Source organism: Tachyglossus aculeatus, chromosome 12 (assembly GCF_015852505.1).
Source record: "Tachyglossus aculeatus isolate mTacAcu1 chromosome 12, mTacAcu1.pri, whole genome shotgun sequence".
Lineage (NCBI taxonomy): Eukaryota > Metazoa > Chordata > Mammalia > Monotremata > Tachyglossidae > Tachyglossus > Tachyglossus aculeatus.
This window is the reverse complement of record NC_052077.1, coordinates 26,506,226-26,533,094: the sequence shown is the minus strand read 5'-3', so window position 1 is coordinate 26,533,094 and position 26,869 is coordinate 26,506,226.

The following is a 26,869-nucleotide window of genomic DNA, read 5'->3' as shown; positions in this document are numbered from 1 at the left end:
AGCCCGGGCTCTTTCCACTGAGCCACACTGCTTATGCCTATTTCCTCTTCTAGACTGTGAGCCCGCTGTTGGGTAGGGACCGTCTCTATATGTTGTCAACTTGTACTTCCCAAGCGCTTAGCTCTGCACACAGTAAGCGCTCAATAAATACGATTGAATGAATGAATGAATGAATGAATGAATTCCTAGAGTGGCATAGTTTATTGAAATGGTAGAATTGTCCTACCTTTTCAGTCTTGCTCCCTAAAGGCTAAGTGAATATATGAGACACTAGAAGTGGCAATTTGCAGTGATCACCATATAACATGGAAACAAAATCCAGCAAGTAGTATCTGTTGAAGTCTCTTTGTGTTAGGCCCATGTTCTGTAGAAGGCCGGTTTCTTATTGAATGGACAATACAGTAGGTTGACAGAAAATGGAGCTTGGAATGTAATGCTGACTGGCCATAATTCAGCATTTGCATATGGAAGAGGATTGAGCTTTGGGAAGGGAGCCTTGTTTACAGGACTGGCTTCACTGTCTTATGCTCTAAACTCCTCCTCTAAGCTCGTTGTGGGCACTATTGAGGTCATACAGTAAGCATATAATAAATATGATTGGCTGACTAAACTGAGAATCAGAAATGCCATGACTCCGTGCTACACAAAGCGACCTGGAGGCCACATATGGACAGAGCTGATCTCAGGATATTAGTTGCCTCCATCATAATCTATTGCAACACCTGTGTTTTCTGGAATCTGATCTCTGCAGTCCTCCTCCAAAAAGAGTTCCTTTATGGACGTGTTGGTATTGGATAGGCTGGAGCTGAAGTCCAAATCAAAGATGGGCTCGGGGTCTCTGTTGGAGTCGGAGCTCTGAATATGGTGTGTGGACAGAGCAGAGACTGGGCAAAAGGCAGGAGGGCCCAATCCTAGTTTGGGGGGCCTGCAGGAGCCTCTGGTCAGTACTGATCCAGGCTGACAGTGGGCTGCAAAGCCAGAGAAAGTGGAAGGGTAAGCAGGACAAAGGGAAGGAAGGAAGGAAGAGACTTTTAGATATGAGTGTAGAAAAAATAATAAAAAACCTTTTTCAAATAATTCTTCAATGCTTTTATTTCAGAAGTGGAGGAGCTTTCCTCTGATAACTGCTGCTCATGTGTACCGTCAGAGGGAGGGAGAATTCTGTGCATGAGTGGCAGCCTTCTTAGAAGGCTCTGGTTTGGGCACCATCTTGTTATTGTGAGCCCCTGGGGAACAGGAACCATATCTAATTCTCATCTGTATAATCTTTCCCAGTGATTAGTACAGTGCTATAAACAGAGAAAGTTCTTAATACTACTGTTACTAGTAGTATTGGTGATCATGATGGGAAAAGTAGGAGAGAGGATGAGTTCAGCTTTTACCTTACTGAGTTTGACATACCGATGGGCAGACATCTGGATAAGTTTTATGGGGAAGGGACCCATTTGTTTATTCATTCATTCATTCAATTGTATTTATTGAGCACTTATTGTGTGCAAAGAACTGTACTAAGCCCTTGGAAAGTACAATTTGGCAACAGATAGACAATCCCTACCCAACAAGGGGCTCACAGGCTAGAAGTGGGGAGACAGACAACAAAACAAGTAGACAGGCATCAATTGCATGATAGTCTATGGCTCTGGCTGTTAGACTCGAGGCTGGCCAGTTCAGACTCCAAGTCGCCTGACTTTAAGGGCCACAGCCACATCGGGATTCTGCTCTTCCTGCCCGACTGAACAGGCAGTAACCTATAATATTGGACTTTGTTTCCACTTGCGGGGAAGAGCGCCCGGCTCAGGTTGCCAGACTGCCTGCCCAAGGGGCATGAATCCGATTGGGTTGCAATATACTCTTCTCGTTGTGGGCAGGGACCGTGACTACCAAAAGTGAATTATCATCTCTTAAATACTTGGTACAGCCCTCTGCACACACGTAAGCACTTAGTACAGTGCTCTGCACACAGTAAGTGCTCAATAAATATGATAAAATGAATGAATAAATGCCATTGATTGATTCAGGGAGTGTTTATCTGGGACATTTGGTTCTGATTTCTACTATCTAGTTTTGACTTTTTAGTTTGGAAATCAGCCATATCTATTGGTATTCTTTTTTAAAATATACTAATGTTAGTAATGGTATACTATTAAAACTAATTTCTGCTTCTAGACTTATATTTAGCAGCATGGCTCAGTGGAAGGAGCATGGGCTTGGGAGTCAGAAGTCATGGGTTCTAATCCCAGTCAGAAGTCATGGGTTCTAATCCCAGCTTCGCCATTTACTGGCCAATCACTTAACTTCTCTGTTCCTCAGTTCCCTCATCTGTAAAATGGTGATTGAGACTGTGACTGTGTCCCACATGGGACAACCCGATTACCTTGTATCCCCCCAGTGCTAGAACAGTACTTTGCACATAGTAAGCACTTAACAAATGCCGTTATACTATTATTATTATTTCGAATTATTTTCAAGCTATTATGTGGTTATTTCATGAGTCTTTTCTTAAGCCCAGGAGTCCCAGTAGAGAAGAGAGTTATCTCCAATCCTGTTATACAAAGCCTATGAGGACAGGTTCACTCCAAATTTTATATGAAACATATTTTAGTTAAGATACCAAGAAAAATTCAGTGAAGAAACACTGTCAATAAATAACAGGCAGATCAGAAAGCAGTAATAAAGTGATGAATACTTTTTTTGGATCTATTTTAAAATCTGTGAATTCCAATGACGTTGAATCAATCCCTGCAGTGGATTTATCTAATTTCCAAATATCTAGCACCTTTCAGAAAACATGTAAAATTTCAGTAGCGGGTTCAATGTGACAGATTAACTAGGTTGATAAGGGAATTGGGTGTGAGGTTGTGTTACCTGAATGTCAAGTCAAATTAATGACTCTGCTTCTATGTGAAGAAAAATAAATTATTTCAAGTTTTCAAGTAAGAGCTAGTGAAGAAGTTCTTATAAAATTTTTCAATATCCTTAACTTTGAACAGTGGAGTTACCTAAATAGTTTGAGGCATGATCTAATAAATGAATTTAATCCAGAATAATGAGGGAAATGTACTTCATTCGGTATGCTTTGGTATCTCAAGTTCCTCTCCTCTTTATTCTTTCATTAACTCCCTCCAATCTGGCTTCCAACCTCTTCACTCCACAGAAACTGCCTTCTGAAAGGTCACAAATGATCTTCTTCTTGCCAAATCCAATGGCCTCCACACCAACCTAATCCTCCTCGACCTCTCTACTGCCTTCGACATTGTCAGACAGCCCCTTCCAGAGACATTTTCCAACCTCAACTTCACTGACACCATCCTCTCCTTGTTGTTGATGATGATGATGATGATGGCATTCATTAAGCACTTACTATCAATCAATCAATCCTATTTATTGAGTGCTTACTATGTGCAGACCACTGTACTAAGCGCTTGGGAAGTACAAGTTGGCAATATATAGAGACAGTCCCTACCCAACATTGGGCTCACAGTCTACTACTTACACTTACTATGTGTTCTGAGCGCTGGGGAGGTTACAAGGTGATCAGGTTGTCCCTCAGGGGGCTCACAATCTTAATCCCCATTTTAGACTATGATCCCTCATGTAGTGCAGGGACTCTCTAACCTGATTATTTTGTATTTATCCCTATGCTTAGTAAACAATCATTTTTTGAGTGCTTACTGTGTGCAAAGCACTGTACTAAGCTCTTGGGCTAATACAATATAATAATCAATCAATTGTATTTATTGAGCGCTTACTGTGTGCAGAGCACTGTACTAAGCGCTTGGGAAGTACAAGTTATAGAGTTGGTAGATGCATTCCCTGTCCACAAGGAGCTCATAGTCTAGAGGAGGAGGCAGACATTAATTTAAATAAATAAATTATATGCACATAGGGGCTGTGGGGTGGTGGGAGGGGTGAATAAGGGGAGCAAATCAGAGTGACACAGAAGAAAGTGGGAAGAGAGGAAATGAGGGCTTAGTCAGGGAAGGCCTCTTGGAGATTTGGTTTCAAATAAGGCTTTGAAGGTGGACAGAGTAATTGTCTGTTAAATATGAAGTGGGAGGATGTTCCAGGCCAGAGGCAGGACGTGGGCAAAGGGTTGGCAGCTAGATAGACGAAATCAGGGTACCGTGAGTAGGTTGGCATTAGTGGAGTGAAGTGCGTGGTCTGGGTTGTAAAATTAAAGCAGCAAGCTGAGGTAGGAGGGGGCAAGGGGATTGAGTGCTTAAAAGCAGATGGTAAGGAGTCTCTTTTTGAACTTCATATTGATCATCAGTTAATAGTATGCAATGAGCACTTAATGTGTTCAGGACACTATACTAATCAGTTGTGAGTAAAATACAATAGAGTTGGTAGACATGTTCCCTGCCCCTAAGGACCGTAGAGTCTGCTGTTGTGGTGGTTACAGCACAGGCCCAGGAGTCAGAAGATCATGAGTTCTAATCCAGCGCTGCCACTTGTCTGCTATGTGACCCTGGGCAAGTCACTTCACTTCTCTGGGCCTCAGTTACCTCATCTGTAAATCAGGATTTGAGACTTCCCCACAATTTAATTGTATCCATCCCAATGCTTAGTACAGTGCCTGGCACATGGTAAGTGCTTAAGAAATACCACAATTGGTGCGTGCTTAAATATTATCATTATTATTATTTTGTACTTTTCTCTCAGTTTAAAATCATAGTCCCTGTACATTTTCTTCTCTCTTTAAGAAGTAGATGTTGTTTCAGTCTGACCCACTGCCGTAGTCAGACTAGCTCAGGGAGGCTCCAGTCGATCGTTGGTTTGTGGACTTGAGTTTGAGTGAACAGGACCAGGATGTAGGCAGGAATAGCAAAATGGATAAGTAAAATTTTGGGGAGCTGGGAAAGCAGGAGGGCCAGGGCCTAAGAGCACAGAACTATTAAGATATCTGAAGGAGAGAAGAAGAAATGCTATCAATCAATCAATTGATTATTTTTAAGTGTTTTCTATGTAAAGAGCACTATACTAAGTTTTTGGTAAAGTTTGGTAGACACGTTTTCTGCCCACATGGAATTTACAGTCTAAATGGGGAGACAGACATGAAAATCAATTACGGATATGTACATAAGCACTGTGGGGTTGAGGGACTGATGATCAATCACTCAATCAGTTGTATTTATGGAGCACTTACCGTGTGCGGGACCCTGTACTAAACATTTGGGAGAGTACACCACAAATGATGGTATCTGATAAGCGCTTACTGTCAAGCACTGTTTTAATCCCTGGGGTAGATACATGGTAATTAGGTTTTACACAGTCCCTTTCCCACAATGGGCTTAGAATCTATGTTCGGGGAAGAACAGATATTGAACCCCCATTTTACAGATAAGAAAACTAAGGCACTGAGAAGTTAAGTTCATTCATTCATTCATTCAATCATATTTATTGAGTGCTTACTGTGTGCAGAGCACTGTACTAAGTGCTTGGGAAGTACAAGTTGGCAACATATAGAGACGGTCCCTACCCAACAGTGGGCTCACAGTCTAGAAGGGGGAGACAGAGAACAAAACAAAACATATTAACAAAATAAAATAAATAGAATAAATATGTACAAATAAAATAAATAAATAGAGTAAGAAATGTTTTCTGCCCACATGGAATTTACAGTCTAAATGGGGAGACAGACATGAAAATCAATTACGGATATGTACATAAGCACAATTATCTTGTGTCTACCCCAGCACTTAGAACAGTGCCTGGCACATAGTGTTAACAAATACCTCAATTTTTAGTATAATGTCTGAGAAGAAAGCAGCACCAGGAAGTAAGACACCACCTTTCAAGGGCTGGTTGGTCTTGGAACCGTATACATATATATACACAAACATATATACAGGTGATTTGCCGAAGATCATACAGCAAACAAGGGACAGAACTGGGATTCAAACTCAGGTCCTCTCACTCCCAGGTTCATGCTTTTTCTTCTTGGCATTTTATTCCTCATATACAAATACTACTATAATTGTAGCATTTTGTGTACAGCTTCAATTTGTCCTATCTGAGGGCTTCAAAGATATTTCATTTTGGAGGCAAATGAGGATGATGATGATATGCTTCGGTTTTAATTGTCTAAAGCTACTACTAGGAGGTCTAATTAAAAGTAGATTAAAAGCCACAAATGGAAAAAAATGTTATGTATGATATTTGCAACAAAAGTAGGTAATAATTCTAATGGTTATTTAAATTTAAGGATTGTTTTCCTCGAAGCCTAGAAACCCATCTGTGCATGATTGTCATTTCACTACTGCACTCAGCACTGGAGTCCTCTTAAGCATCAGGAGCAAAACATTCAAATCCTAGTTATTTGCATCATTTGGAGATTTAACGAGAAATCTTGCCCTCCAGCTGCCATATCTATTTCCGGCATAAGGACCTTTCCCAGATAACCAGATGTATATAGAGTATCCTGATGGTTCCCAAAGTGGCATAACCTAGTGGCTAGAGCACTGGCCTGAGGGTCAGAAGAACTTGTCGGCTGTGTGACCTTGGACAAGTCACTTCACTTCTCTGTGCCTTGGTGCCCTCATCTGTAAAACTGGGGACTATGAGGCCTACTGTTGGACAGGGACTGTGCCCAACTCAATTATCTTGTGTCTACCCCAGCACTTAGATCAGTGCCTGGCACATAGTGTTAACAAATACCACAATTATTAGTATAATGTCTGAGAAGAAAGCAGCACCAGGAAGTAAGATATCTCCTTTCAAGGGCTGGTTGGTCATGGAATTGATCTTTGTGCAGTCTGCTCTTGCCCAGTACTCTGGGATCCTGAACATTGGCACCAACCCCATCATTCCTGGAACCTGAGAGATGCTGGGCTTCTTCCTGTGTATCACGGATGTAAATAATGATAATTATGGTATTTGTTACACACTTACTATGTGCCATGCAATGTATTAAGCGCTGGGGTGGATACAAGCCAATTGGGTTGGGCACAGTCCCTGTCCCCAGACTGAGAGACACACTCTCTGTTCCACATAAGGCTCATAGTCTAAGTAGGAGGGAGAACAGGTATTTAATCCCCATTTTAAAGATGAGGAAACTGAGGCACAGAGAGTTAAGTGACTTGCCCAAATTTACATAGCAGGCAATTAACGGAGCTGGGATAAGAATCCAGGTCCTTAGACTCCTAGGCCTTTCCACCCGACCATGCTGCATCTCTTCTCAAAATATTTTTCTCTTGCCTATACTTGATGAGTTGTGTGTTTTGTCATCGTTACCTGATGTACAGAGTAATAAACAAATTTTATTATTTGTAACTATTGCACCAACAAGACAAAACTCTAGAAAGCAATAAGCAGGGATAATATGTAAAAAGTGCTGCACACGCATCTCTCGGTAACAAAGGACAAAAGTAAGCTTATAAGAGCCTAGTTAAATTGAACCTATTAAAGTTCAGCATATCCTATTAGTGGATAAAATAAGCATTTAGATTAAAAATGAATCCTATTCTTTAGAGGTTGACCATTTTAATATAGTCCTAAATTAAATAGAAAGGAATTCTTTTACTCAATACTCTATTGTCCGCCTACCTCCCCAGTTCTTTAGAGTTAGAGACTCCCAAATGAAGCCTAGCACCAAATCACTAAATCACTGCCAGAAAGAATGTTGAGCTAATTTATTTTTCATAAAGGAAAAAAAAAAATTGATAGACAAACTCTACCCATTACAGCCTATATTAACTTCAGTAGATTTTAATAATAGTTACGGTATTCGTTAAATGCTTACTTTGTGCCGGGCATTGTACCAAGTGCTGGATAATTATGGTATCTGTTGAGCACGTACTCTGTGCCAGACACTTTACTAAACCCTGGGGTGAGTACAAGCAGATTGGGTTTAACACAGTCCTTGTCCCACTTAGGGCTCACAGTCTTATTCCCCATTTTACAGATGAGGTAACTGAGGTACAGAGAAGTGAAATGACTTGCCCAAGGCCACACAGCAGAATAGTAGCGAAGCTGGAATTAGAACCCGTGACCTGGGTTCTAGACCTGGGTTTACAACTCCCGAGCCTGTGCTCAATCCATGGAAGCATATATCTGATGGCCAGATATATTCTTCACAGTCACTTTATGCAGAGAGGGAACTAGATTAAGTGAACATTAAGATGACTATAAAACAGAAATTATAATGGACCACTTATTAGATTTTTTTTATCTCCCATGTCAAAATTTGCATGATATCCCCAAATGGAAGGTATTCATCTGATATTATTGTTCATTCCTGGTATATTCCAGTATGTGACCTCAAATGCTGGGATTATAAACTCCTCTGGACTGTGAATTCCTTGTGGGTAGGGATCACGTCTACCAACTCTTTTGTATTGTACTTGCTCAAGATCTTAGTGCAAGGTTCTGCATAGTGAGAGAACTCAATGAGTAACATTGATTAGGACTACAAATATTTCCCTAAATTTTTGTCCTAATTGTTGCAGGCTTGTTGGAGGCCATTACTCCTTACCAACCCCCGTTATTCATTCAATCAATAATATTTGTTGCGTGCTTCCTATGTGCAGAGCACTGTGTTAAGCAGTTGGGAGAGTACAACAGCTACTAGACACAATCCCTGCCCACAAGAAGCTTACAGGGAGAAACAGACATTAAAAGAAATTGCAGCTAAGGGAAGCAACAGAATATAAGGTTATGTCCACCCTCTAGACTGTAAGGTCATTGTGGGCAGGGAAAGAGTCTGCTAATTCTGTTGTGTGCTTTCCCAAGCACTTAGTACAGTGCTCTGCTCATAATAAGCACTTAAATGCCATTGATTGAATGAATTACAGGTTTTCTTGCTTCTGAATTCATTTTGTCTCCTCCCTCATTTCCCCTGCCCTTCTGTATCCAGGATAGAAATGTAGATATGGCATGTGAAACATGTGGTTCGAATGTGAGTGTAACATTAATTAGGATGTGGATTGCAGATGCCACTAAAAAGTAGATAATAAAAATCTCTGCCATCCTCTATAGTTTTGATATGATGATCCAAGTGTCTTTTAAAATTCAAGTAGACTTAAAAAGACTAATTGAGATCAGTTTCCACAAGGTTGACTGAGACTTAGAGATCTCAAGGTATCCTGGTTGGGTAGCCCTAAATTAGAACCTTCTGTTTTCTAATGGTCCAAAAATTCCATGTGGAAAAGTGAAGAAATTTAATACAAAAGTGAGCAAAAAGAGAAGAAATGGAGATTTGATGCAGAGATTTGATTCAGCTCTGTTACCTAAAGTTGTATACTAGATGAACATTGGAAGTGGCTCCCTGGTCAGTCTAGAAAGTAGAATAGCAGAAATGAATTTTAACAAGTTTAGAACATTTCCAGTAAGCATTTAAAGAATAGTGAATACATTTAATTCTATATTAGACTCTTTTTACCAGCTTCTATCTGATCTTCAACCACTTTGATTTATTATTATGTCTGTCCATTTTCCCTTGAGATGGAAACCTTTTTCCTTGTTTCCTAGGAGTTTTGAAGAGGCTTAATTAAAGTATGCAGTGCTCTGCACATAGGAAGCACGCAACAAATATCATTGAATGAATACGGGGGTGGTAAGGAGTAGTGGCCTCCTTATAGGGTGACTACTAAAGAACAAGCGCTTAGTACAGTGCTCTGCACACAGTAAGCACTCAAAAAATACAATTGAATGAATGTTTATAAAACCCTTTGTGATCCCTGGATAAGAAGTGCTCCATGTCAAAATTACTGAAAAGCCACAGACAGTGGCTGACTGTCAGTGACTGACGCTGGATATATCCTTTTAGACTGTGAGCCCACTGTTGGGTAGGGACTGTCTCTATATGTTGCCAATTTGTACTTCCCAAGCGCTTAGTACAGTGCTCTGCACATAGTAAGCGCTCAATAAATACGATTGATGATGATGATGATGTGGGACAGGGACTGTGTCCAACGTGATTTGCTTGTAATCACCCCAGCACTTAGTGCCTGGCACTTAGTGCTTAACAAATACCACAGTTATTATTATTATTATGTTTGGGTGGGAAGACGAGTCTGCTTTGGACATATTAAGTGTGAGTTGTAGACATTACATCCAAGTAGCGATGTTCTGAAGACAGGAAGAAATGTGGCATGAAAGAGGGAGTGATGAAGGGCTGAAGAGGTACATTTGGGACTTGTCCATATAGAGATGGTAATCGAAACCATAGGACAGAATGAGTTATCCAAGGGCAAGGGGGTTGATGGAGAATAGAAGGGAAATCAAAAGGGAGCCTTGATAGACTCCCACATTTAGAGGGCACGAGGCAAAGGGGGAGCCTGGGAAAGACTTAAAAGTTATGGTCAGTGAGCTAGGAGGAGAACCAAGAGAGTACAGTGTGAGTGAAGCAAAGAATGGATAATGCTTCAAGGTGAGGGTGTGATTCACATTGTGGAAGGCAGCTGAAAGGTTGAGGATGATTAGGAGGGAGTTGAGGCTGTTGGATTTGTCCAAAAGAAGGCCACTTGTGATCTCAGTAAGGGCAGTTTCCATGGAGCAAATGAGGCAGAAGCCAGATTGGGGCGGGGGGCGGTGAAGGAGAGATTTGAAGGAGAGGAAGTGGAGGCAGTAGGTGTTGACATAACTCTATCAAGGACTTTGGGGAGGAATGGTAGGTGGAAGATGGGGTTAGGATGAAATTTAATTTTAAATATTTTTAATCCTTCCTCCTTTATGTAACTGTCTTTCTATTGCTAATTGCTGCAGTTTTTCTCTTAAATAGCAAAGTAAAGTTTGTTCCTCCAATAGAGAATCCACCTCTCATGCAATTACTGAGCTTGTCACAACATCGAATGACAAATATATGCAGTTGGCCTGAAAGCAGCAAAGTGACATGTGGTCTAAGTGAAGTGTAGATGTTAGTGCCAGAGATTCAGTACATAAAGGGAGTGACAAGAGCATTGGCAAGACATTCCACTGTCAGCCAAAAATCAATGAAGAAATTAAAAAACCCAAAATATGCAGGGTGTATGATGGCTTTTTTGCACCAGCCCTAGGGATCTCAGAATCCTTTCTAACCCAGTTTAACTGCATGGCCTAGTGGAAAGAGCAAGAGTGTGGGAATCAGGAGACCTGGGCTCCCATCCCTGCTGCAACACTTGTCTCCTTTGCAACCTTGGGCAAGTTTTTTCTCCATGCCTCAGTTTCCTCATTTGTAAAAGTGGGGAGAAGATGCTAGTTCCCTTGGGCAAGCTTTTTCTCCATGCCTCAGTTTCCTCATCTGTAAAATTGGGGAGAAGATGCTTGTTCTTCATACCTTAGACAGATATGAGGACTGTATCTAATCTCATACTCTTGTACGTACTCCAGAGCTCAGCACAGTGCCTGGTATAAGGATAAATCAGAGACATTCTTGCCCAGCAGGTTGCATATATAATAATTATGGCATTTGTTAAGCACGATAACGGAAGAACCGTTAGAAAGGTGGCAGATCATGGCAGAGGACAGGGCATTCTGGAGAAAGTAAATCCATGGAGTCGCTATGGATTGGGAACAGCTTAATGGCACTTAATAATAGTAATGTGCCAAGCACTATTCTAAGTCCTGGGGAAGAAACAAATTCATCAGGTTGGACACAGTCCCACATGGAACTCATGATCTAAGTGTATATGACAATGCAGCAAGGGTTGTTTTTTAGACGCACATGTTGTGGGACAGACTGTCAACCAGACTTAGTTTTATCGGGCCCTCAAGTATCTTGATAAAATCTCACTTATGGTAACAACACCTTTGAACCCCAGAGGACTGCCCTTTGGGGTTCAAAGGTGATGCTAAATAGATGGGCAGCAGAAGGATGCACTGTTAGGAAGCACTCACCTGAACTGCCACAAATATGCTTAATCACTATTTATTCATTCATTCAATCATATTTATTGAGCACTTACTGTGTGCAGAGCACTGTACTAAGCGCTTGGGAAGTACAAGTCGGAAACACAGTATTAGGAGGAGTAATAGTAGTAGTAATAGCAATAGTATTTATTAAACAACTACTGTGTGTAGAGCTCTGTACTAAGCACTGAGGAAAAAACTGTTGACAATTTACTCCAGAATTCCACAATGGAAATGCCTCCACTTCTAGATTAGAGTGTCATTTTTCACACTTCTTCCCTGAGGACGCAGGGATCTGAAAAGACCCAGCACAATCTTAGGAACTCTATGCTTCCATCTTTAGAGAGGGACTGAGAGTTCCAGCTTCATGCCTGCCCCCTTCTACCCCAAGAAAAAATAATATTGCACTTCTGGCCTCGAATACCGGTACCGCAGAAGCTCATTTGTGATTGAGTTGGCATATCATCCAGCTGGCAGGTGAAACAGCCTCTTGCTTATTAAGTTGTTTTTTTTTGAGGGGATCAAGACAGCAGAGGGCACACAATGTGGCCTGCCCAGCAGATTCTACCCAGCAGTGCCAGTCACAGCCCACAGTCCAGGAATCTAGGCCACTTAGTATTTAATTTTTCCTGTCAATGGGACTCTGAGTTGGGTGACAGACTGACCTTACAAAATGAGATGTCTAGAGGAATCAGTGACTTTTCAACTTTCGGCTTCTAGCATTTCCACGCTCTGCTTGCTTGGTCTAACAGGGTTTACAGTCTCCTTCTCTTCCCCACTGTTGAGAACACCGCTTTCTAAGTGATTTAGTGATGTCTTTATAGGCTCTTTTTATCCATGGCACAGAATGTCGCCTCGGCTGCCGCCATGAATTTTCTTTTAATTTAGGGCTAACACAAATGTTCAGAGAGGTCAGAACAGCATAAGGAGCACCCAGGTGTAATGGCCTATATTTTAAGCATCAGTCCTCTTTTTCCCTAGTCTTTGAAAAAGGAGTTGGCCTCAGCCGAAAAGGGCACTAGAGGATGACAACATCAATCTGTTCATTCTCACTCTGTGCCAACTTTTTCACTTTGAGGAACCGAGTGAATGGGTATGAGTCTTTTTCAGAGGTGGAATGAAAACAGGAATGAACAGCTGGAGGTGTAGCTAGTAGCAGAGACCTAACCGTAGGTCCAGAGGCTCACAGACAGTGTGGCCTAGTGGAAAGGGCACAGAACTCGCAGTCAGACAGCCCAGGTTTGAGTCCCACTTGTGATACCTTCCCTCTCTGTTACCTTAAGCAACTCACTTGACTTCTCTGGGCTACTGCTTCCTCAAGAAGGAGCCCCATGTGAGACAAGACTGTGTCTGATCTGAGTGTATTATATCTACCTCGTGCTTAGCACAGTGTTTCATACACTGCCTTTTCTCCTATTTGTAATTTATGTAATTAATGTCTGTCTTCTCCATTATACTGTAAGCTATTTGAAGGCAGGGATTGTGTCTACCAAATCTATTTTATTGTACCCTCCTAAGCGTTTAGTACAGTGCTGTGCACACAGTACATGCTCAGGAAATAATATTCATTGATTGATACATTATTAAACACTTAACAAATACCATAATAATCTTTCTTTCCCACTTGCCTGCTGTGTGACCTTGGGCAAGTAACTTAACTTCACTTTGCCTCAGTTTCCTCATTTCTAAACTGAAGGTAAATTACCTGTTTTATGTATTTTTTTGAATGGTGTTAAGCACTCCTGTGTCAAGCACTGTTCTAGGCACTGGGGTAGATGCAAGATAATCAGCCCGGGCACAGCCCCTGTCCCACATGGTGCTCACAGTCTAAGTATTGAAACCCCATTTTACAGTTGAGAAAATCGAGGCACAGAGAATTAAAGTGACTTGCCAAGGTCGCACAGCAGGCAAGTGGCATAACTGGGATTAGAACCCAGGTCTTCCGAATCCTAGACCCATGTTCTTCGCACTAGGCTTTGCAGCTCCTGTTCTCTCTCTTCATAGACTACCATTCATTCATTCAATTGAATCGTATTTATTGAGCGCTTACTGTGTGCAGAGCACTGTACTAAGTGTTTGGGAAGTACAAGTTCATGTACCAGGCACATGAGAGATAGCAACTGTGACCAGTAAGATTATTTTTTATCTTCCCAGTGCAAAGCATAATATAATGCTATGTACATGTAGCCAAGGCAACAGTTTGAGATCCCAGAATGCAGCCAAAGACCCAGAGACTCATCTGAAGAGACAGAAAGGAATGCAAAGAAAGTGATACAAAGTGGACAGCAGTGGAAATAGAGAGGAAGATTCTTCCTGTATGATAAGCTGTAGTCTCACTTGGGTCCACCTGAGGTTAATATTTAGTGAGTGCTTACTGTGTGCAAAACACTGTACTAAGCTCTTAGGAGAGTATAATAGATTTAATTGACATGTTCATTCTCCACAGGCAGCTTTCTGGCCAGAAGGGGAGACAGACATTAAAATAAATTATAGATATGTACATAAATGCTGTGAGGCTGAGGGTGGGATGACTAAAGGACACTAATCCAAGTGCAGTGGAAGTGCAGAAGGGAGAGAGAGTAGGGGAAATTAGGGTTTAGTCAGCAAAGGCCTCCTGAAGGGGTTGTGATTTCAATAAGGTTTTGAAGCTGGGGAGAGTGATTGTCTGTCATACATGAAGGAGGAGTGGAGTTCCAGGCCAGAGGCAGGACATGAGCAACGAGTTAGAGATGAGACAGACCAGATTGATGTACAGTGCTTAGTTAGGCATTAGAGGAATTAAGTGAATGTGGCTGATTGTAATCTGTGAGATAATATAGGAGGGGGTGATCTAATTTAGTACTTCAAAGTCAATGGAAAGGAATTCCTGTTTGATGTGCAGGTGGGTGGGCAACCAATGGAGCTTCTTAAAGAGTGGGGAGAGGTGGGCTGAATTTTTTTAATAGATAATCTGGGTAACAGAGTGAATTATAGCCTGGATTGGGGAAGAGACAGGAAGCAGCGAGGTCAATAAGGTGGCTGATGCAGTAGTCAAGGCAGGGTAGATAAGTGTTTGTTGGGATCAGTGTGGTAGCAGTTTAGTATTGATGTATCTATGCATGTGACGATATTGTGTTTTTATCAGTTTTAAAATATATTTAGAGTGTCTAGTTTGTTTCGGTCAATTGTTGGGTCTCATGAAGCAGCGTGGCTCAGTGGAAAGAGCACGAACTTGGGAGTCAGGGGTTATGAGTTCAAATCCCGGCTCTGCCACTTGTCAGCTGTGTGACTTTGGGTAAGTCACTTAACTTCTCTGCACCTCATGTACCTCATCTGTAAAATAGTGATTAAGCTTGTGAGCCCCACATGGGACAGCCTGATCACTTTGTATCCTTCCCAGTGCTTAGAACAGTGCTTTGTACATAGTAAGCGCTTAACAAATTCCAAAATTATTATTATTAAATTATTATTATTATGAACCCACATATTGGCCCTACTTCAGTAATTCTGTGAAAAGCACATTTCCTCTATGAGACTGCCACATATTAAACCTGATTGCCATGATCTTGCCAAGCAGGTCAGCATGCAAGTGCTAATGAATATATCCAAAATTAAGAGTTTCTGAAATACTGAATTTTAAGTTATTTTCACTTTTTGGTAAATTGTATTTTGAATTTTATGTTCAATTATATTCTCTGAAAGCAGGAGCCAAGTCTTTTCCTTTGTTCTCATTTCTTGGTTCAGTGGTCTGCATGACGGTCACAGTGTCCAATAAATCTTTGTGTTGATGATAGAGGAAGGAGAAGGAGGAAGAAGAAAGACAGGAAAAGGAGAAGGAAAAGGAGGGGAAACAGAAAAGTCTGTCAACTGAATTTGAAGCAGAAGAAAAAAAAGAGAAGAGAAAGAGTAACTGTGGGTTAGAAAAGAAAAATCTGTAAATGGTGATTTCTAAAGAATACATAATCAGTTATTGAATTTTGTTGTCATTGATGTTTCCTGGACATTTTTAGGAAATGAGAATTCTGTCAATAAAACACATTTTGTGTTCAGACGGTAAACTTGTGGGCAGGGAATATAGCTACCAACTCTGTATGGTACATTCACCAAGCACTTAGCAGAGTGTTCTGCACTTAGTAAACACTGAATGAATTCAATTGATTAAACCACTTATTCATTCATTCAATCATATTTAATAGGTGCTTACTGTGTGCAGAGCTCTGTACTAAGTGCTTGGGAGAGTCGAATACAACAATAAACAGTCACATCCCCTGCCCACAATGAACTTACAGTCTCAAGGAGGGGAAAGAGAATATCAATATAAATAAATAAAGTAGCACAGTGTGGCTCAGTGGAAAGAGCATGGGCTTTGGAGTCAGAGGTCGTGGGTTTGAATCCCAGATCTGCCACATGTCTGTTATGTGACCTTGGACAAGTCACCTAACTTGTCTGAGCCTCAGTTACCTCATCTGTAAAAATGGGGATTAAGGCTGTGAGCCCCACTTGGGACAACCTGATCACCTTGTCTCCCTCCAGCGCTTAGAACAGTGCTTTGCACATAGTAAGCACTTAATAAATGCTATTATTATTATTATTACATAAGTGCTGTGGGGATGGGACGGGGAAGAGCAAAGGTAGCAAGTCAGGACTATGTAGAAGGGAGTGGGAGATGAGGAAAAGAGGGGCTTAATCTGGGAAGGCCTTCTGAAGGTGATGTGCCTTCAATAATGCTCTGAAGGCAGGGAGAGTAATTGTCAGATTTGAGGTGGCGGGATGTACCAGGCAAGGAGGTAGGATGAGGATGAGGGGACAGAGGTAAGACAGGAAAGATGGAGGCACAGTGAGAAGGTTAGCACTAGAGGAGTGAATTGTGCAGGCTAGGTTGTAGAAGGAGAGAAGTGAGGTGAGGTAGGAGGGGGCAAGGTGGTGGACTGTTTTAATACCAATGGTGAGGTGTTTTTGTTTGCAAAGGTGGTGCGCAACCACTGAATCGGGCAGTGCATGTTGGCTGGGTCCATTTGGTTCTGCTTTCCACTGCTTTGAACATTTTTGACTTTTTGGAAGTCAGCCGTAGCTATTGTTATTCTTCATCACATGTCTTGGGCAACACTCTGCTCCTTGGCTAAGAGACCAGCGCTTTCTACATGCATCTCTAAGGGAAAATTCAACTTTGTGTTTGTAGAGCTTTTACTGAGGACAGGGAAGAGGCAGACTTCAAAGAACTCACAAGCCAGAAGGTCGCCATTTTCAGCCTTTTGGGTGTTCACTTTCAGGTCTTGTCAGAATCTTGGGATGAGTAAATCTAGGAGTGTGGCTCTAAGGGCTGTGGGGCCAGTGACCACAGAGCCCCTGCAGTGTGAACACCAACCCCTGTTGATGAGTTTCTTTCCATATTCGGCCCAGTCTAACTGGATTGTTGGTGATTACAATATGCATTGCACTAAGTGATAGGATACAAGATGAGGTCTGATACACTCCCTATTTCATATGGAGATCATAGTCTAAGTAGGAGGGAGAAAGATATTTAATCCCCATTTTACTGATAAGGAAACAGAGGCACAGAAACGTTAGGTACCTTGCCCAGGATCAATCAGTTGTATTTATTGAGTGCTTACTGTATGCAGGACACCGTACTATGCGCTTGATCACACAACTGGCAAGTGGCAGAGCTGTAATTAAAATCCAAGTCTTCTGACTCCCAGGCTTGTGCTCTAGGCTCCTGTGCTGTTGGTGATTTTGTCTTAAAATAGTGTTCTGCTGGACCTGTAGAGTACTTCATATTGCCTGTCTTCTTGAGCTTGTGTGTGTGTGCCTCTAGAGAACATTCATTTGCATAAACCAGTTCCCTGACCTCTGCATCTCTTTCAGGCAACTCTTTAAAGTGGGAAATTATGCCAAACTAGTGCAGCAGAACTTCGCCTGGATGAGAGGAGAAGGTCAGGTGAAGCGATGGGAAGGGATACGTTAATATTTAATGCTTTCCCATTTAGAAATCTTTACATTCATTCATTCAGTCATATTTATTGAGTGCTTACTTTGTGCACAGCACTGTACTAAGCGCTTGGGAAAGTACAGTTTCATTTCTCAGGTCTGAAATAAAGAACAAGTCACAGTTTAGGACTTTTTTTCTTTTAATGCAGAGCCAAATACATCAATCTAATTTTTTTAATGGAATGAGTTAAGCTCTTACTACCTGGTACTGTCCTTAGTCCCGGTGTAGATACAAGATAATCTGGTTGGAGACAGTCCCACAGGAGGCTTCACAGTATTAATCCCCCTTTTACAGACAGTAACTGAGGCACAGAGAAGTGAATCGACTTGTCTAAGGTCACCCAGCAGACATGTGGCAGAGCCTTGACTGAAACCCAGATCCTTCTAACTTCCAGGCCAATGCTCTATCCATTAGGCCACACTGCTTCTCTTGGTGCCAGACCTTGAGCAATTTTGCCTAGTCTCTAGAGTGCCTATGCAGACTCACACTAAGCTGCAAACACTTCGTTCGGCCAGGAATGAATAAGCCTATCGTTTTTTTCTGGGCCAGGTTTTGCAAGAAATACAGGTTTCAGAGATATTCTTTGGCTGAAAAAATGAGATCAGTAGGGTAGTGAATTTAATCTGCTGAAAATCCTGTGCATCTTTCTCCACAACATTTCCAGGATCTGCCTCTTTCTCTTCTCCATCCAAGCAACCACTACTTTTGTCCAGGCACTTGTCATATCACAGCTTTGCTACTTGCATCAGTCCCTTTGCTGATCTCCCTGTTTTCAGTTTCTTCCTCCTCCAGTACATACGTCACTTTGCTGCCCTGATCATTTTTCTGATGTCACTCTGCATGACTCCCCCTCTTCAAAATCCTCCAAATGGTTGTCCATTTCCTTGCATATCAAGTAGAACTTCCGACCACAGGCTTTAAGCCAATTTGTCAGTTATCTCCATCCTACTTATCTACTCCTTTCTCCCACTACTCTTCAGCTCACACTCTTCTTTCCTTTCAGTCGAACTCTACTCACTATATCTTCATCTTACCTCTCCTGCTGCCGGCTTCTTGCTCATGCCCTCCTCCTGCCTGGAACTTTCTTCCTCTTCAAATGCTACAGGCAACAGCTCTCCCGATCTTCAAAGTCTTATTAAAATCACATCTCCTGTGGCAGGCCTTCCATGATTAATTTCTAATTTCCCCAGTTTATATTCCCTAATGGCCATGCCACTTAAGCTCTAAATACTCACAATCTCCTTAGCATTAGGTACTTAACTTATACACTGGTCCCTTCTGTAATTTACTCTTGTGTCAGTCTCCCCCACTAGATTTTAAGGTCCTTGAGGGCAAGGATCATATCTAGTGATTCTATTATACTCTTCCACGTTTAGCAAAAGGTGCTCAGTAAATACTATTGATCGATGAAATGATTAGCAGTTTATGCCATCAAAGACCAATAGGTACTTGTTAACATCTTCCTTTATCTTTACCAACCTATTCTTACTCAACTAATGAAGTCCATGAAGCCCAATATCTAATTCTTTTTTCTTTCTGAATGGCCAAAGAAGGGGATCTCTTACCTGAAAACTGAAGAGACCATATTATATGGAACTAAAAGATTGTTTTACGTGTCCGGTTTGAGGTGCCAAGTTTTAATTTTGATTTGGAGGACTTTAAGAGGGTAGAAATTTTTGCAAAGAGGAGGAAAAGACAGGCTTCAAAGAACTAGAAAGCTACCATTTTGTATCTTTTTTGCTCTTACTGGAAACCCTTAGGTCTATTAGAGGCCTCACATTAGAAAGTTTGGGAGTTGGCCGAAACAGAGTTGGCATAACTGCCCCCTTGCCCTCATGGATTAGGCTCCCATGTGTCCATTGTGTGGGTGTACTATCCCAAACGCCTACCTAGTTCACTGCTTTGCACACAATAAGTGCTTAATAAACGCATATGAATGAATGAATGAAGTTAGAGGTCATCCTAACATACCTAAATGGAAGTGTCTGTTTTCATCCAAATTAAATTTTACCCCCCAAAATCCTGAGTGTTTAGTCCTAATTAGACTTTTTTCCTTCCAGGTTTTTAAGAACAATGAGTACAATTAAAATTGGCCTCTGGCCTGTATTTGTGTTAATCAAATACATACTTTTGTGCAAATGTGGAAAGGAGTATTACCTACATCTCACCCTAAAAGTCAGAGCTTCCAAATCACTGGACACTATTAAAAGAAGGGTTTTGAGTCCTGCTACCCTATGAATTGATAGCCTGATTATTACAGAAACTGAACCTGAACTGATAACAGGAATAGAAATTATGGTGAACTCTCAATTACCCACTTTGTGGATTATCTACAGCTGAGTTTTAAAAATCTCTCACCAGCTGCTGTCTGCCCTCCCCCTGACCTTCATACATACTGCAGCACCCTCACACTCACAAAAATGGCTTTCTAGTTGCTGCTAATCCAAAGAGGCTTCTTCCCATTTCCCTAGTAGGTCTTAGGACTGCTTCCACCACTGAGGGATGAGCATCTTCCTCTGGTTTGTATTATTTGCTGCTTAGTATTATCCCTGCCACTTCTCTCCTTCATTAGAGTGGATAATTGAGTTTTGATTGATTGCTCATAGCCTGAAAAGTGCTAAATACTGAGAACAAGCAGTGGCATAGTTGCAGTAGTTTCCCATTTACAATTTTCCCCTCTATAACCTTGAAATTTCAAGAAAAGCAATGCGTATAAAATAATGCAGTATTTAACATTTTCCCATTTAGAAACCTTTTCATTTCTCATTTCTGAAAAGAGAGAAAGATAGTGGAATGATTATGATTTTTTTTCTGCTACAAACCAGACTATATATATATATATTGTTATTGTAAAAATCTTTTATTTTTATCTTTATCTTTTATTGTAAAAATCCGTAACATTAAGGATCATGTTTTGATCTTAAAATAATATCAACACTTTATTTCAAGGCAAGAAAACTGTGAACAGTAATACTCTCCCCACCTTCAATACCTTATTAATATTATATTGCTTCCAACAGGTCTTCTCTGATTAAGCCATCTCCTTTCTGTATTGCATATCACCCCACCTTCAGCCCCACAACACCTTTGTACATATCTGTACTTTATTTTGCTATTTCTCTCCCCTTTTAGACCTGTGTAAGCCCCCTGTGGTCAGGGAATGTGGCCCACAAATCTGTTGCATTGTAATCAATGACATTTGTTGAACACTTGGGATAGTACAATATGACAGAGTTAGTAGACATGTACCCTGCCCACAAGCTGCTTAGAGTCTAGAGGAGGAGTCAGACATTGATATAAATGAATGAATGAATTATGAATATGTTCATAAGTGCTGTGGGGCTAAAGTGGAACAGCATAGTAGCAGTTTGGATGAAGGGGAAAGGGCAGATTTTAGTTATGTTTTGAAGGTAAAATTGACAGGATTTGGTGACATTTAATATGTGGGTTGAATGAAAGAGAGAAGTCGAGGATAATATCAAGGTTATTTAAGATAGGGAGGTTAGTGGTGTTGTCTTCAGTGATTGGAAAGAAAAGGGGAGAGTTGGGTTTAAGTAGGAAGATGAAGAGTTCGGTTTTGGACTCCTATATTGTATCCTCCCAAGTGCTTAACATAGTGCCTTGCACAAAGTAAGCACTCAATAAATACTATTTATACATTGATTAATTGGTCTTACTTAGTTTATATTCACCAAGAGCTTTCAGGTGCATTTTGCCTTCGGTGTTGGCCAATGCAAGTTTTGTTACCCCATTTTACGGATGAGGAAATGGAAGCACGGGGAATGGGCTAGATCGTTTGGGGCTAAAAGCCAAGCCTCCTACCCAACTTCTGTGCCCATTCCAGATGAGGCTTCCTTTTTTTTTAAGGAATATACAAGCACTAAGAAAGAAAATTAAGAAAGAAATAAAACAATTGGAATGGGTTAAAGTGGTAATGGGAACAGAAAAATTCAAGTTTGGTAACATGGAGTTAGCAGTGATGCATTGTTAGCTTATTTCTAAAAATGTTTCCATTATATTATATCCACTTACAGTAATTAGGTTATGCCAGGGCCTATCACCAATAGAAGACCCTGTGCTTTGTGACAGAAACAGACAAGTATCTGCATTTCTTCACAATTCAATCACTTTCCAGCCTCACAAACCCTTCACCTCTTCCCTCTGATCTTCCAACCTCCCCAGTCCCCCCATGGTGAGAAACAGAATTTAAGACTCCTAAAGAATCATTTTGGGCTTTTTATCTAAAAATCATTTTTCACTTCAGATGCAAAGCAGAGACAGTAGGGACCCAACATAATTCATGTATTTGCAAAGATTATTACAGAAATAATTATAATAGTTTGTATTAAGGCTCTTACTGTGTATTACGGTACTGGGATAGATACAAGTCAATCAGGATGGACACAGTCCCTGTCCACCTGGGGTTCGTAATCTAAGTACAAGGAAGAACAAGTACTAAGTCCTCATTTTACAGGTAAGGAAATTGAGGCAAATAGAAGTTTAGTGACTTGTCCAATGTCACACAGCAGGCAAGAGGTGAAACCGGGATTAGAACCCAGGTCCTCTGGCTCCCATAGTGAAATGTGAGGACATTTGAGGGATATTTGTTTTCTTTACACAAACAAAAAAAGTAAGAAACCGACTCTGGAAAAAAAATATAGATTTTATATTTTTGGAGATTGTAGCTGATTTAAACCTAATATTTTTGCTTTATGGAATATATATATATATATATATATCAACAGGATCTTGGGTTGTGTCTCTTTCCAAGATAACATTAGAATCTGATCAAACCTATTTAATGTGTTTCTGTGAAAGGTTATTGAGAGAAACATCTGGAAGACAAAATTGATGTCAATGTCTTAGGAGAACTTGGTTTATCTCAGAAGTTCCAAGTAATAATTTCTGATGGGCTCATGCCACCTTTTTGGTAATCTAACAAGTCAATTTAATATTTTAGCAGCTAATGAAGATTATATTACAAGACACCTGCTAGTCTGTAGTGTTTTAAAGCAGCTGGGAATGGCAATTTAAGAGAAAAGGTGATAAAAAATTCCCTTAGCCTGCTAGAAATAATTGGTTCAGAGCTTTGATATTATCTTGTGCTTACCATTCAGTACTGTCAGTCCTGAATCCAAAAAGTATATCGATTTTTGTTGTTGAGAGGTTACGGAAGCTTCAGAACTTCAGAATCCCATTCTAATTTCATTTTATCTTCTCTGGGCTGACAGCATTTTGGAGGAAGCCCACACTCTTACCCCCCTGCCAAGTGACTGGATTTTCTCAGCTCATTTTATTCAGAAATAAAGAAAAGAAGCATCTCAAATGTTCATCAACTAAAAGCATTCTCATTGAGTAGCTTATAGAACAATGTTGTCACCACATGAGCTAAAGAGTATTTCTTTCCTTTTTACTACTAATGCCTTCAAGTTAGATAGTGTTCTTTGGAGTGCCATACAAATGAGTTATTAGTCACGGTTAATTTAGTAGTGACTAATTTTACCTTCTCTACCCCATATTTGATTATCTGCAGGAGGCAGAATGGAAACCGACATGCAAAATCCACAGTACTTTCTGAACATCTGCAGCACTCTGAAATTCAAAATTTAGCATGGAAAATTGCTCTATAACACAATATAATTTTATTTCTACCCTTGTAAATAAGAGGTCAAACCTTTTTTTTATTATGTGACTAGGTTTATTGCATAGATTTGCTTTAGAATGATGATGGAATTCCTGAGGTGAAAGAGGCTATCATGGTTGAGGTGAGCGGAAGGTAGTGAATGGAGCAGACTGAAAGGTGGAGGGAGGTAGAGGCTGTATGTGAAATTGTGCTTCAGAGTAAAACCACTAGAACCTGACTAATATTCCGACTTTTGTTTCCTTTGAATGGAATGAAAAGTGTTACCCCAAACTCCATTGGACTGTAAACTCCATGAAGGCAGGGATTTCTATCAATTACATTGTACTCTCCCAAGAACTTAGTACAGTGTTTTGCCGAAAACAAGTGCTAAATAAATCCCAACTGTGGATTGATTACCCTAAAGTTTTGTTCAAATGCAAAGGCGATCAAGGCCAAAAGTGGTTCGGGCAATGGAAGAGTTTGAGATTAGGTATAATAATAATTATGGTATTTGTTAAGCGCGTACTATGTGCCAGGCGCTGTACTAAGTGCTGGGGTGGATACAAGCAAATCAGGTTGGACATAGCCCTTGCCCCAGGTGGGACTCACAGTCTCAGTCCCCATTTTACAGATGAGGTAACTGAGGCACAGAGAAGTAAAGTGACTTGCCCAAGGTTACACAGCAGACAAGTGGCAGAGCCAGGATCAGAACCCATGACCTTCTGGCTCCCAGGCCGGTGCTCTATCCACTATGCCATGCTGTTCCTTTATGTCCTCCATCCTCCATGCCCTCCATTTCCCCCCTCCCAGAGGTTCTGCAACATGCACAAGGCTTCAGGGCATCAGGCTCCCCATAGCCATGGGCATCAACCCGGTCTTGTGTCCTACTCTGGCTACACTCGGCCTCACAAGCAGCAGGTTTTTGGAGATAGGAAGATAACAATCTGGGGAAGGTTCTGCCCTGGGTCTGCTTCTAACAGGGTGGAGGTGAGGTCAGTCTTTCTGTGGCCCACCTCCATATTCCCTGTTCCCCTGCTGCTCTTCTTTCCCTCTCTTTGTAGTTCCATTATTGACAGGACAAACACCAGTCTTCACCTGACCCCTAGCTAGGGTCTCTAACTGAGACAGTAGTTAATGATAAAGTAATTGTGATATTTGTTAGTAGCTTAACTATATACCTAGTAATGGTATTTTTTAAACACTAACTGTATTACACAAACAACCTACTAAGGGAAGAAACATTATAGGTAGTCCCTTTCCCATAGGGAGGGAGAACAGTTATTGGTACCCATTTTAAGATGAGGAAACTGAGGCACCGAGAAGTTAAATGACTTGCCCAAGGTCACACAGCAGACAAGAGACAGAGTCAGGATTAGAACCCAGGTCCTCTGATTCCCAGGCTCATGCTGTTTCTGGACCTAGTACTGTGGTAACTATGACATTATCAGATCAGACACAGTCCCTTTCCCACATGGAACTCGCACTCTAAAGTGAGAAGCAGGTGCTTAATTCTCATTTTACAGAGGAGGAAACTGAGGCAAAGAGAAGTTAAGTGATTTGACCAAGGTCACTCAGCAGACAAATGGTGGTGCCAGGATTAGACCATATGTCTTCTGGCTCTTGGACCGGTGCTCTTTCCACTAGGCCCTGCTGCTTATGCAGTACAAGGGCCTCTCCAAGGCCCACTCTTGGAGGCTCTTTTCCTTTGTTTGAGCTCAGAGAAGGTTTAGTAACAGGGCCACCATATTGTGTAGTGATGGCAGTGCTCCCAAGAGAGCTACTCCCCCAGACATGAATGCCTCCATCTCCTCTCTTACCTCCTCTTCATATCCCTCAGTTGGCACTACCCTGGGAACAGCACACCCTAAATAAAGAACCCAGAGGCAGAGAGACAGAATGTGTTCTTCTACATATTGCTGTGTCCTGATTCTGCCTAGAATATTCTCCTTAAAAGGCACTAAACGCTTTATGTGTATTGTGTAAAATAAGCTCTTCTCCACTAATCGTGAAAAAAAAGTCTATGCAAAGATGCACTTAGAGCAAAGCTTAGAGACTTGGTAGTTATGTTTCTAAATGTTTATCCTTTGGTTTTGAAGCTGCAGGGTGTATTTACACACAGTTTAAATACAATAAACTGAAAATAAGACCAGAATAATGAGCTTCCATATAGCCATAAGCCTGGGGTACACCTCTACCCTCCGTGTGCTGGAGGAGAGAGCTGAGTTTCCTGGTGACTTTGCCTGCCCTTACCTTAGGTGCCCCAAGGAGGGACAAATTAGTTGAGCACTTACTATGTGCCAAGCACTGTACTACCAACTGCTGGGATGGATATAAATTAATCAGGTTGGACTAAGTCCCTGTCCCGCATGGGGCTCACTATCCAAGGTAAAGAAAAGCGGATGTTCAATCCTCATTTTACAGATGAGGAAACTGAGACTTAGAAAAGTTAAGTGACTTAGTCAAGGTCACCCTGAAGGCAAGTTGCAGAACTGGAATAGAACCTAAGTCCTTCAATCCAGGCCCATACTCTTTCCACACTGGGCACACTTTTTCCATTCTGTATGATGTCATATGCTGCATTGCATATGCAGTATAACCAGTGATGTGATATTGAAGCCCACCCAATTTTCCTAACCTAGAGGGTGTCTCCAAGGGGACCCCAAACCCCATCTTTCTCCAGGACAATAATATTCTCCTCTTAGATCCCTGTTAACATATCTGCTACTTTTGAATTGGCCAGAGGGACACTGGGCACTATCAAACTTTGAGCAAGGTAGGTACCTCCTCTGACAGTGCAGTCTGAAGAGACCGTTTCACTCACACGCTGTCCGAAGCTGGCCTTACCTAAGGGTACAGCAGTGCTCCTGCCTCAAAGGATGCCGGGAAACCCCGCAAAATCATGAGCCTGACAGGATTCCTGGATTTTACTATTCAGATCTATCAGTGAGTTAAATATGCTCATATGTCTTAGTATTAATAAGGGTAATTGGGATATTTCTTAAGTAGTTGCTATGTGCCAAGCAATGGGGTAAATACAGTATAATCAGATCAGACAGAGACTCCGTGCCATCCATAGCTCAGAGTTGAATGGAGAGGGAACACAGGTATTGAAACCCCATTTTACAAATGACGAAACTGAAGCACAGAAAAGATAAGTGACTTGCCTGAGGTCACACAGCAGGTAAGTGGCAGAGCTGGGATTAGAACCCAGGTCTCCTGACGTCCAGACCCAAGCTCTTTCCACTAGACCATACGCCGTCTCCTAACCACTTTCCCAAGTGGCCAGTGCCACTTGCCCAAGAAGTGGGCAAGAGAGAGGCTGGTAGGGCCCGGGACCATGGTGTTGGGAGAGGCAGGAGCTGGGAGACCTGGAGTCACTCACGTTGGGGAACCATGGATCTGGAGGAGATCAGAAGGAACTGGAGGCACTCTATAATGCCTCTGCCCTAATA